The sequence below is a fragment of the Syngnathoides biaculeatus genome, chromosome 11, assembly GCF_019802595.1.
Source record: "Syngnathoides biaculeatus isolate LvHL_M chromosome 11, ASM1980259v1, whole genome shotgun sequence".
NCBI lineage: Eukaryota > Metazoa > Chordata > Actinopteri > Syngnathiformes > Syngnathidae > Syngnathoides > Syngnathoides biaculeatus.
The window spans coordinates 23,549,763-23,559,970 of NC_084650.1; the positions used below are offsets into that span (position 1 = coordinate 23,549,763).

General features: G+C 39.0%; 1 long non-coding RNA gene across 1 annotated transcript; it reads left to right on the forward strand.

The window, feature by feature from the left end:
* The first annotated feature begins 927 nt into the window (after positions 1-927).
* On the forward strand, positions 928-6,397 carry LOC133508914 (uncharacterized). The gene is made up of 3 exons (XR_009797187.1): positions 928-1,185; positions 5,214-5,596; positions 5,711-6,397. It is a non-coding gene; the product is annotated as an uncharacterized LOC133508914 (long non-coding RNA).
* The last annotated feature ends 3,811 nt before the right edge of the window (positions 6,398-10,208 follow it).

Below are 10,208 nucleotides of genomic sequence, written 5' to 3' on the forward strand. Positions count from 1 at the left end.
TACATCATGTGTTGTCCTACAAAGTCATTCTTAAGCCATTGTTTTTGTGATGCTTAAGAATCATTATCATCATCACCTTGTATGTAGATTCACATAGAGAAACACTTTGAAACGCTAGGTTTTTGAAGTAGCACATTTCAAAATTCAAATCAAATTACACATCAATTGTCGGTATTAAATGATTACCTCCACATGTTTAGATTTTTCTTTGCCCCCCCCCCCAAAAAAAAGGAGTACCTGCCTTAACAAAGGTAATTTAGAGAAGGAGAATGTGAGAAGACAAGTTTAGATGCTGATCGCAGACCCCCATTTAAAGCAATAAGGTTGCACGCAGCACTACTGTATTTGGTCACTTCATCAAAGTCACGGTAGAGTTTTGATGCTTTTACATTTGAAATTGCTTAACTACATTTACACTTAAGATTTATTGAAAAATGATATCAAATAACTTTTGCATTCCAACTTTGTAATTGACTGTTTTCATATCTTCATATTAAAAAGGAGAAGCGGATTTGTACACTCACTCACTTGAATGACTATTGAGCATATTAAAAAGCAACTTAAAACACTGGCTGTATAATAGAAGGAGTTTGATCGTGGAACAGGTTTTTACATCCATTATTTATGAAGAAAGAAAATACATTCTCACTACTGCATTTTGATGGTCTTTTTTATGTCCATGTTTGCATCAGTATTATATATTAATATCTATTGATTGCATTGCTGACTTAATAGCTGAACAAGGCACCACAAGATATACTACTAATTACAGAGTAATTGAACTTTTTTTTTAGCAGTTGTAAGGAGACATTTATATGAAATTGACTTTTAATTGCTTGTATATTGTAATTGTTGTGTGCCTGCCCGACCACTGAGTGTGAAATTAAACAACCAAGTAATTTTTTTTATCTACTACTGTAGGTTGGAGCTGTCCTAAATTTTCCTGGAGAATGACGTTATAATGCATCTAATTTACATAAAAGCAGATCCTCCACCACGTTTCTATGCCCCTTACACGACCAGCTAGACTTGACAATACCAGAGTGGGGATCACACAGTGAGCTGACAAAGTTGGACGGCTCTGTCATTTGCCGCTAGCGGGCTCATGGAACGTCGGTGGACCGGTACAGTCTTGCTGGTGTTGGCTCTGTCCAATACTCCTCAGCAATCCTCCATATGCAGCAGGTAGATTCACACAACAGAGACATTTAAGGAAAAGTTAAGTTATCGTGTTCGCTATCCTGGTAGCTAACGAGCTAGCCAGCATGCTAGCAAACCAGCATGTTAAGGAGCTAAACTGCTCACTCCACTGCAGAAATGTCGTTAAAAAGATAAGCACTTTACTCCAAGTTGTGTGTGTTGGTCCCCAATCAACACAAGGGCTGAAAGTTAACTGTTTGTTAGTGGGACAGGTTATTCAGCCACAAGTTGACTACAGCGAACATTAATGTGTGTTTGATTGACAGGTGAAGTCTTCAGTGTACCATAGAGTAGCAGAGTTTGGGAAGTGAAATTATTCTGATTCAGGATCTTTGGTCACTTCTTTACTTGTGACATAATCTAATCTTATCGAGTGTATACATGATGTGTACTACATTTAATTGCCTCTCACCTCCTCCCCTGCTGCCTTCCAGGAGTCCACGTTGTTAATGCAAATTAAAAATTAGGTGATGACGATGAATTGCGGGGGGCCAATGTCGATGCTTCGAATAATAAATACAGTCACTGTGATTTGATGAGCACGATGGCCCCATCGCAACTCTGGACAGTCGAGCATGAAAAATCACACGCATAAAATTTGTTACGAGTAGAAAAAATAGATATTCAAAGACATTGCGTATTTTGTGTAGTCTTGACATTAATTTACGTGTTTATTTCATAAACGTTAACTCAACAACACTGCTCCTAAACAATCACTATTCAGGTGGAAACAGGAAATGCAAGTTAACTGTTCGGGAAGTGATGCAAAAAGCGCATGTTCAGAGCTTCTTCACGTAGTGTGAGCGCATTTATGTTAAAATCATCAACATCATGAGCCATGTCAAAGGAAATTCAGTTACACTGAAAAACATTTCTGGGATATAACCCAGGCAATGTTTCAGTATCTAACTATAATAAGTATGAGATTGTGATTTACTTTGACTTGATCTAAATTCTAACGTTAGACTAGTCTGTCTATATATATATATATATATATATAAATGCGAACGGTCATTTTCCCCCGTAGTTCGCGTTATCTTGAAATTGAAAACTTTACCCCTCTCCATGCTTTAGGGAGGTATAGATCCTCTACTGCTAGCTTTCATCAATGGATTGAGAATAGATACCGCCGTCAATTACGATAGATTATAACAATACATCACGATTGCCAACAGGAATGTTTGTTACAATGTATCGCTAGCTTCTTGACAGTAATGCCGATTATTTGAACTAAACTTTCAGGATTTTCAAGACATTGTGGCTATAGACTGTTTGTGTTTATTCGCTGACAGGCCAGCGCATTTATCTTTTCTTCAGATAAAGTTTGTCAGATCAAGAATTTTTATTGATGAAAAATTTAAATACTGTTTAATATTGTGTTCTAGTAATATCAGTTGAAATTGGAAATGATCATTTCTGAGTTTGAAATTTCTGTTTTCTATTTTAGTTCTGTATTTGTTTATTTTATTTTCATTCACAGTTATGTGATATTAATCCAGTAAATTATTTTAAGGTTTTGAGATTCCATCCCTAATCCTACCTGCAACTTTACCGGCGGGCATGACTGGTGGACCACACCCGTAACTTTATTTCTGTGGGCATGACTGACCACACCCGTACATTTTTCAAATGTGAGTGACTGTAAATAGGTTCAACCGCTTATTTTAACTGATGGGCCAAGACGGCTGCTGGACTACACTTATGAAACGCTATGATGCAGAGGCAATATCATACAGAAACACCCATATCCCCCACAGGTGCCATGACCCAGCTATCACGTCAAAGTCAAATGGTAAGCATAGCTGCGTTGAGTTTTGTTGGTTGTACTGATACACACTGGCAAAACTGTGTTACATTCTGATAAGCTACTATTAATTTACTTGGTGAAGCTGTTGACAAGGAGGGGTATTTATGTTTGATGAGGTGTCCATGCACCACATACACAGAGCGTACTGAATGAAGTTCTGCCTCTGTAAGTAAAAAAAAAAAATTCTAGTCTTGAGTGTGATTGCTATTTTTCACCTCAACAAGCTGGGTTCTTGCTCTTGCAAGTATAAAAGGGTTTTTGGTCAAGGCTAATTTCAGCAAGACACAAAATGTATAAATATGCATATTATTAAGATACCGAGGAACTATTTAAATTTTTTGATTCCAGTATCTCAACAGCAGAGGTGGGTAGAGGAGCCAAATATTTCAGTCATGTACAAGTACTGTGACTTTCGAATAATGACACTCAAAAGTAAAAGTAAAACTCAAATGTAAGAAATAACTCAGTGAAAAAAAAACTACAAGAGGAATTGTGAGTAACTTTTGTCTGAAAGAAAAGCATGAATGCCATATGAAATTTAAAAATAATGGTATATGGGAGTCCACACACACACCTGCCACCATTTAAAGTTTATATTGCCCCAAAAACAACAACACATGCATCGGGCCCTATGGAAGTATTATTTGCTTCATTATTATTATTATTTTCTTTATTCACTTAAATGACTGCATGAAGGTGAACAGACATATTCATAAAGTGTGTGTGTGTTCATTTTTTGAGTGCGAGAGAGGGCATCTGAGAGAGAGAGAGAGAGAGAGAGAAAGAGAGAGGGAGAAAGAGAGATCATGTATTTTTAGACTTCATTATGCACACAATAATGGATGAATAAAAACAGCAAGCAGCATGTCGATCATTGTAATGGAGTAAAAGGATTGATTATTTTTTTACATAAATATTCAAGTTAAAGTAAAAAGTAATGTAACCTGAACAAATGGAATGGAGTAAATGTAGTGCGTAACTACCCACCTCTGCTCAGCTGAGAGAACTAATGCATGCATAATGGAATGTTTACAGTCACCTCGGCATTTGCTTGGTATGGTCGCTCATGACCAAACCTTAAAACCTTGGATCGGCTGTCATCCCCTGGCCATTGTGAAAACTGCTTGCTAACCCCCATGCAGCTTTTCCCCATCTGAGCTTTCGCTTTGTTCATGCAGCGGGAACCGTGTCAGTATGCATGCCAACAGACCCCTGGAGATCCCACTCCTTCTCCCTTAGTGTTACACACGGCAGTTTCAAATAGTGCTTTATATCTATTTCCCTCCAGTGCCAAAGTTTCAGCAATTTTGAACAAAGTGAAAAAGGCATTTGCCAGCTGCTGATGAAATGGCAACTCCATCATGGCACCGGAGTGGAAGTCAAAAAAACAAGTAGGATCCATATTGCGGAATGAATATTGATGATGTCAGCTAGTTCCTAATCTTCTTTTTCTTTCAGATTGTCCCGTTAGGGGTCGCCACGGCGTGTCATCTTTTTCCATTTAAGCCTATCTCGTGCATCCTCTCTAACGCTCACTGTTCTCATGTCCTCCCTCACAACATCCAAGAACCTTCTCTTTGGTCTTCCTCTCGCTCTTTGCCTGGCAGGTCCGTCCTCAGCACCCTTCTACCAATATACTCACTCTCTCGCCTCTGAACATGTCCAAACTATCAAAGTCTGCTCTCTCTAACCTCGTGTCCAAAACATCCAACTTTGGCTGTCCCTCTAATGTGCTCATTTCAAAACCTATCCAAACTGCTCACTCCGAACGAGAACCTCAGCACCTTCATTTCTGCTACCTCAAGTTCTGCTTCCTGTTGTTTCTTCAGAGCCACCGTCTCTAATCTGTACATCATGGCCGGCCTCTCCACTGTTTTATAAATCTTGCCCTTCATCCTCGCAGAGACTCTTCTGTCACATACAGTAACACACCAGACACCTTCCACCAAGTCTTCCAACTTGCTCGGACCTGTTTCTTCACTTCCTTACCACACTCTCCATTGCTCTGTATTGTTTACCCCAAGTATTTTTGAAGTCGTCCACCTTCGCTATCTCTTCTCCCTGGAGCTTCACTCTTCCTCCTCCGACTCTCTCATTCACGCACATATTTTCTGTTTTACTTTGGCTAATCTTCATTCCTCTCCTTTCCAGTGCATACCTCCATCTTTCTAACTGTTCCTCCACCTTTTCCCTGCTTTCACTGCAGATCACAATGTTATCATGGTCCAAGGGGAATCCAGTCTAACCTCGTCTGTCAGCCTATCCATTACTACCACGAACAGGAAGGGGCTCAGCGCAGAACCCGGATGCAGTCCCACCGCCACCTGAAATTCTTCTGACACACCAACGGCACATCTCACTGCTATTCTGCTGCCCTCATACATGTCCTGTACTATTCTAACATATTAACAACTAGTTCCCAATATAGCACCTATATGTTGAGTAGACAAGTTATGAATTCTAAACATTGTTTTCACTATTTTCCACATACTGTTATATATTTCAGGTGTAGTACCTTTCATTGAAAAAAGATCACATTGAAGAGAGACTGCCAAGTACCAGCTTTTAGATATACGGGGGAGAAAAAAGGTAACTTCAAGTAGTCCCAAATGATACAACGTTTCAAAGTACAGCGCCAGCACCAATCTGGGTTTTTTGGAATGTTGTTCAGTCTGAACACTGACATTTGGCCCATGTTGACAGTCTTGAGAACGGCAGGCAGCGCTGTCAACTGTAAACCGACAGTGATCCATGTGCTGCGACCTCACTCGACACAAAGAAGCGCCTCTGCGGGGTTTGCCTGGAAGGAGAATCTTCTTCTTGACCTGGTCCCCTCCTAAATAGAGCTGACTCTTTTGCATGAGGAACACAAAGAATTCTGAGCAGCCAGAACAGAGAACTGTGCACTACTTTCCAACGTTGCAATGAGTGATTACTATTCCATTTGTCCTGTTCGCCCTCATTTATTCCCTTCTGCAAAATGCAGTTCGAAAGTTAAGCCTTGTCTCACAAAATATGTTACCATTCTCCATGGTAACAAACAATGCAACTCGTAATATTATATATTGTTTATACTACCCAGAAATAATATTTACTGTCTTATCGTCTGTGCATTTAAAACCATACTATTATCATAGTGTTTATGTATATCGTACATTTTTGCTTGCAGCACATGCAAGTTGAACCACCTGTCAACTAAATTCAAACACACTGATATCAACAATTTATAAGCATTTTATGTCCCTAATTTAGTTATTGTATCACATGTTTCTATTCAGATTAGCCTTTACATACAGCTCCTCTTCTGTCCTGTTTTATGAGCTCAAATTGACCTTTTAACTTGCAAGAGCTGAGGTTGGGTACCTTTTTTTCTTTTTTTTTGTCTCACTGTGGAGCAAGACAATAAATGAATTGGTATAATATGCACAACAACAGAGAAAAAAATATCCTATTATTCTAATTGTCAAATATCCCTGATGCACTGTCAAATAAAGTGTGTTCAACAGTCCACTCTCCCGAATACTATCAATGAGAACCCTCATTGAGCTATTTACAAGTGTGTGTACACTCCACTCTCCATTTGTGTGGTTTTGTTTCAACCCCACTCTCCAATAAAGACGACTTCAAAGGCCTCTCCTACCCTGAAACGAGGCTTTCGCTGCAACCTGTTAATGCTATTAAAAGCTATTATTACGCGTGGTAACAGAGAAGTGTTCTGTTTAAACATTGTTTTCACCAAAGATAAATGCAGCTAATACCAAAATCTACACTGCTCGTTTTCACCGCTTGAGTAACATTGCCTAATAACTACACTGCCTTCACTTCCAGGTTCAACCATACCGAGGAATACAATTTCCACTGACTCCAGTGTTTTCCCAACAATTGTTGAAAATACTACACTTTACAGTACACCATATTTATTTGTATGCTCCTATTTGGCATTTTCTTTTCATCAGGGCTCTTGTTGTGTTTGTTGGAGATAGTAGTGTGTTTGAGCAACTGGAAAATAAGTCTTGGGGTAACAGCAATAGAAATTCTATTCATACAGTCAATAATAGAGCCTGCTACATACATTGCACACTCCTTTCTGTTGATAATTATTTACTGTAGTATCAACTAAATGGAAGTGATGAAATTGCAACAGTTCTTGTTCCACTGTAGTGTCATGACCACAGTGGAACGCAAAGGTGTGCCCGTTAAGAGAGTAAGACTATCCATTCAGCCATCCATTTTCTTTTGCCGCTTATCCTCACAAGGGTCGCGGGGAGTGCTGGAGCCTATCGCAGCGGGCAGGAGGCGGGGTACACCCTGAACTGGTTGCCAGCCAATTGCAAGGCACATGGAGACATGCAATAATCGCACTCACAATCACACTTAGAAGCAATTTAGCGCGTCCAATTAATGTTGCATGTTTTTGGGATGTGGGAGGAAACCGGAGTGCCCGGAGAAAACCCACATAGGCGCGGGGAGAACATGTAAACTACACAGATTGAACCCGGGTCCTCAGAACTGTGAGGCCAGCGCTTTACCAGCTGACTCACTGTGCCGTCAAGAGTAAGTAGGTAAAATGTATTTTTACCCAAGGAAGCGGGATTTATTTGGACAAAATTTAGAACGGCTTCCATAGAAATTTTTTTTGCAGGCAACCCACAAAATATTTATCCAGTCCTTTAATTTTACACTTGACTGGAGGGTCAACTATCAGAATACAATCAATTAAAAAATCCGTTTGAAATCTACACATCGAAAAAAGAAGTTATGACACTGCTGAATTCCTGCTTCAAAAGGTTTTTTTTTTTTTTCCCATTTACCTTTTGCACCACGGAAAAGGAAACCCACATTTTACAGGTAAATTCTAAAGTCCTGGGAAAAATGTTCTGTACATCCCTGATTTATATTTGGACAGAGGCAATCAATACAAGGAGAGCAGAACTATAGGCAGCGAGGCGAGTGATTTTAATCTTGGACTAAATATCCAGAAGTGGATTACTTTCACACAATCTCGCACCTCTGCAGCGCTACATGAAATATGGATAAGGAAGGCTAGGGTGCAAGGGAGGAGGGGGTGTTCAGGAAAATGAAAAATTTTCCCCCCTCCTCAACCACCACCTTGAATAGAGGCCAAGTTTTAGGTAGCTGGAGGATACGAAGTCACTTTGTGAAGCAAATCTCGCATCTTGTCTTGATTTGACCAGTGGTTTAATTAGAAAGACCCCCCGCGATGATATCTTTCAACACTGGCAGAGGAGAAATTTGCCAAGCATTGCCACAGTTCTTCTTGGCCGTTGCCACTGATGAGCACACATGGCGTGTAGAATGTGTGATGTAATGCAAATATGTAAAAATGAAACCAAAAAAAAAAAAGACTAATTTACATACTGAGATCATGGCAGCTCTGTAGTTACTTGTTGACTTTGAAATATTGTGCATGTTGTGAACTTCTGGCACAGCGATTATTAATCAGATAAGATAAACAATGAGGTTATTACAAGATCTTGATGAAACATTTAAAATTAAACCATCCGTCTTCAGCGAGAAGTAATTTAGATTACATAGTCGAAAAGGGTGTGATATTACAAGCTAGTAAATAAAATGATTTAACCAGAACCATTAACACTGGTTTTAAGAGGCAATAAAGAAGAAAGTCTTCGCATGATATCATGCGAATTGAATAAGAAAGTGTAGGAAAAATAAATATTATTCAGCTTTGAAAGGGAATATTTTCTAGCAACATGAGCATCATTACACCACTATTAAATCACTAGGCATTCAAGCATACTGTACATGGCACCAAAAAAATGCAGCACCAAATATAGTACTAGCCACAAAATAATCAAACTATTGAGTCTGGGCACATTTTTTATTTATTAATTATATTACTTGTTGAAGCTATCCATCAGATTTCCGGAGCTGTGCGATCCCGAGTATGAGTATGACACTGGATATACTGCCAAACGCGGAAACCGCTCTGCTGGCAGGAAATGTTTGTATACAAATGGCAAGGTCTAGTAATTCAAAAATCTGTTGCCACGTGTGAAGTCAGAGGACAGGACTAGTGTTAAAAAGACAGCACTCCTTTTCCTGAAAACGGGATCATGCAGGCTTTGATGAAAATAATTTAGTTGCAGTTCACAATGAGGAAAACAACTGGTTAGGTAAAAAAAATAAATGCTTATTTCTTATATCATCAGAAAGTTGTTTCAGTCAGACATTTAGATACATTTTATTTATTGATTTTTTTTAGTATTGTTTTTTTTTCGCAGATCCTTGTCCTTTATTTGTACAAATGCTGGATCTAAACACAAAGACATCTGAAGACCAATCATCTTTATAATGTTACTTCTGTATTGAAATGGGTGTGGTCTGACACATAATACTGTATATTGCAGTTAGGGTTTGAACAACCATATTTTCCGGACTATAAGGCGCACCTTCATTGGCCGGTGCATTTACATTTTTTTTCGTATACCATGCACACCAATGAGCCGCATAGGATAGATGCTACAGTAGAGGCTGGGGTTACGTTATACATCCATTAGACGGAGCCGCACTAAAGGCTCAACATTAATCCATATATAATGCGCACAGTCAGCTTTTGAGAAAATTAAAGGCTTTTAGGTGCGCCTTATACGTTAATCGTTCCCCACTTAAGTTCATCACTAACCAGTTGCTGGAAAACGACGCTGTAATTGCAGCTAGCTAGTGGAACCAGCTGTATTGTTTCTCCTACGGGAATACAGTAAAAAGGAGGACATTTCTATTTGAGTGTTTGTTCAAGTTGACTGACAGATAATTAGGTTTCAGATAAAGAGATGCTACTCTGACATTTTTACAAATAACAGATCAACCATTATGACCAAAACTAAGACATTTCTCGTTGCTTCTCTGTGACTAATGACGCAAATAAACAAACAAAAAAAAGGAAAGAAAAAAAAAACCCAAGCACTCTGGAAAAGGTCATTGCAGTGCACAAAGAAAACATTACGCAGAACAACCTCATGCGTTTGTGTTTATCCACTTTTACTATTAGACAGCTGTTAGTTCACTACAACACAAATCTAAATAAAAGTCACCAACAAGGTACAATGTGAGTGCAAAGTCACAATGGGTATCCAGGTGTTATTAATTGTGCATACAGTGATGATAAAAACTCTACATGCACACCCCTGTTCAAATGCATGATTTTTCTAATCAAACAATG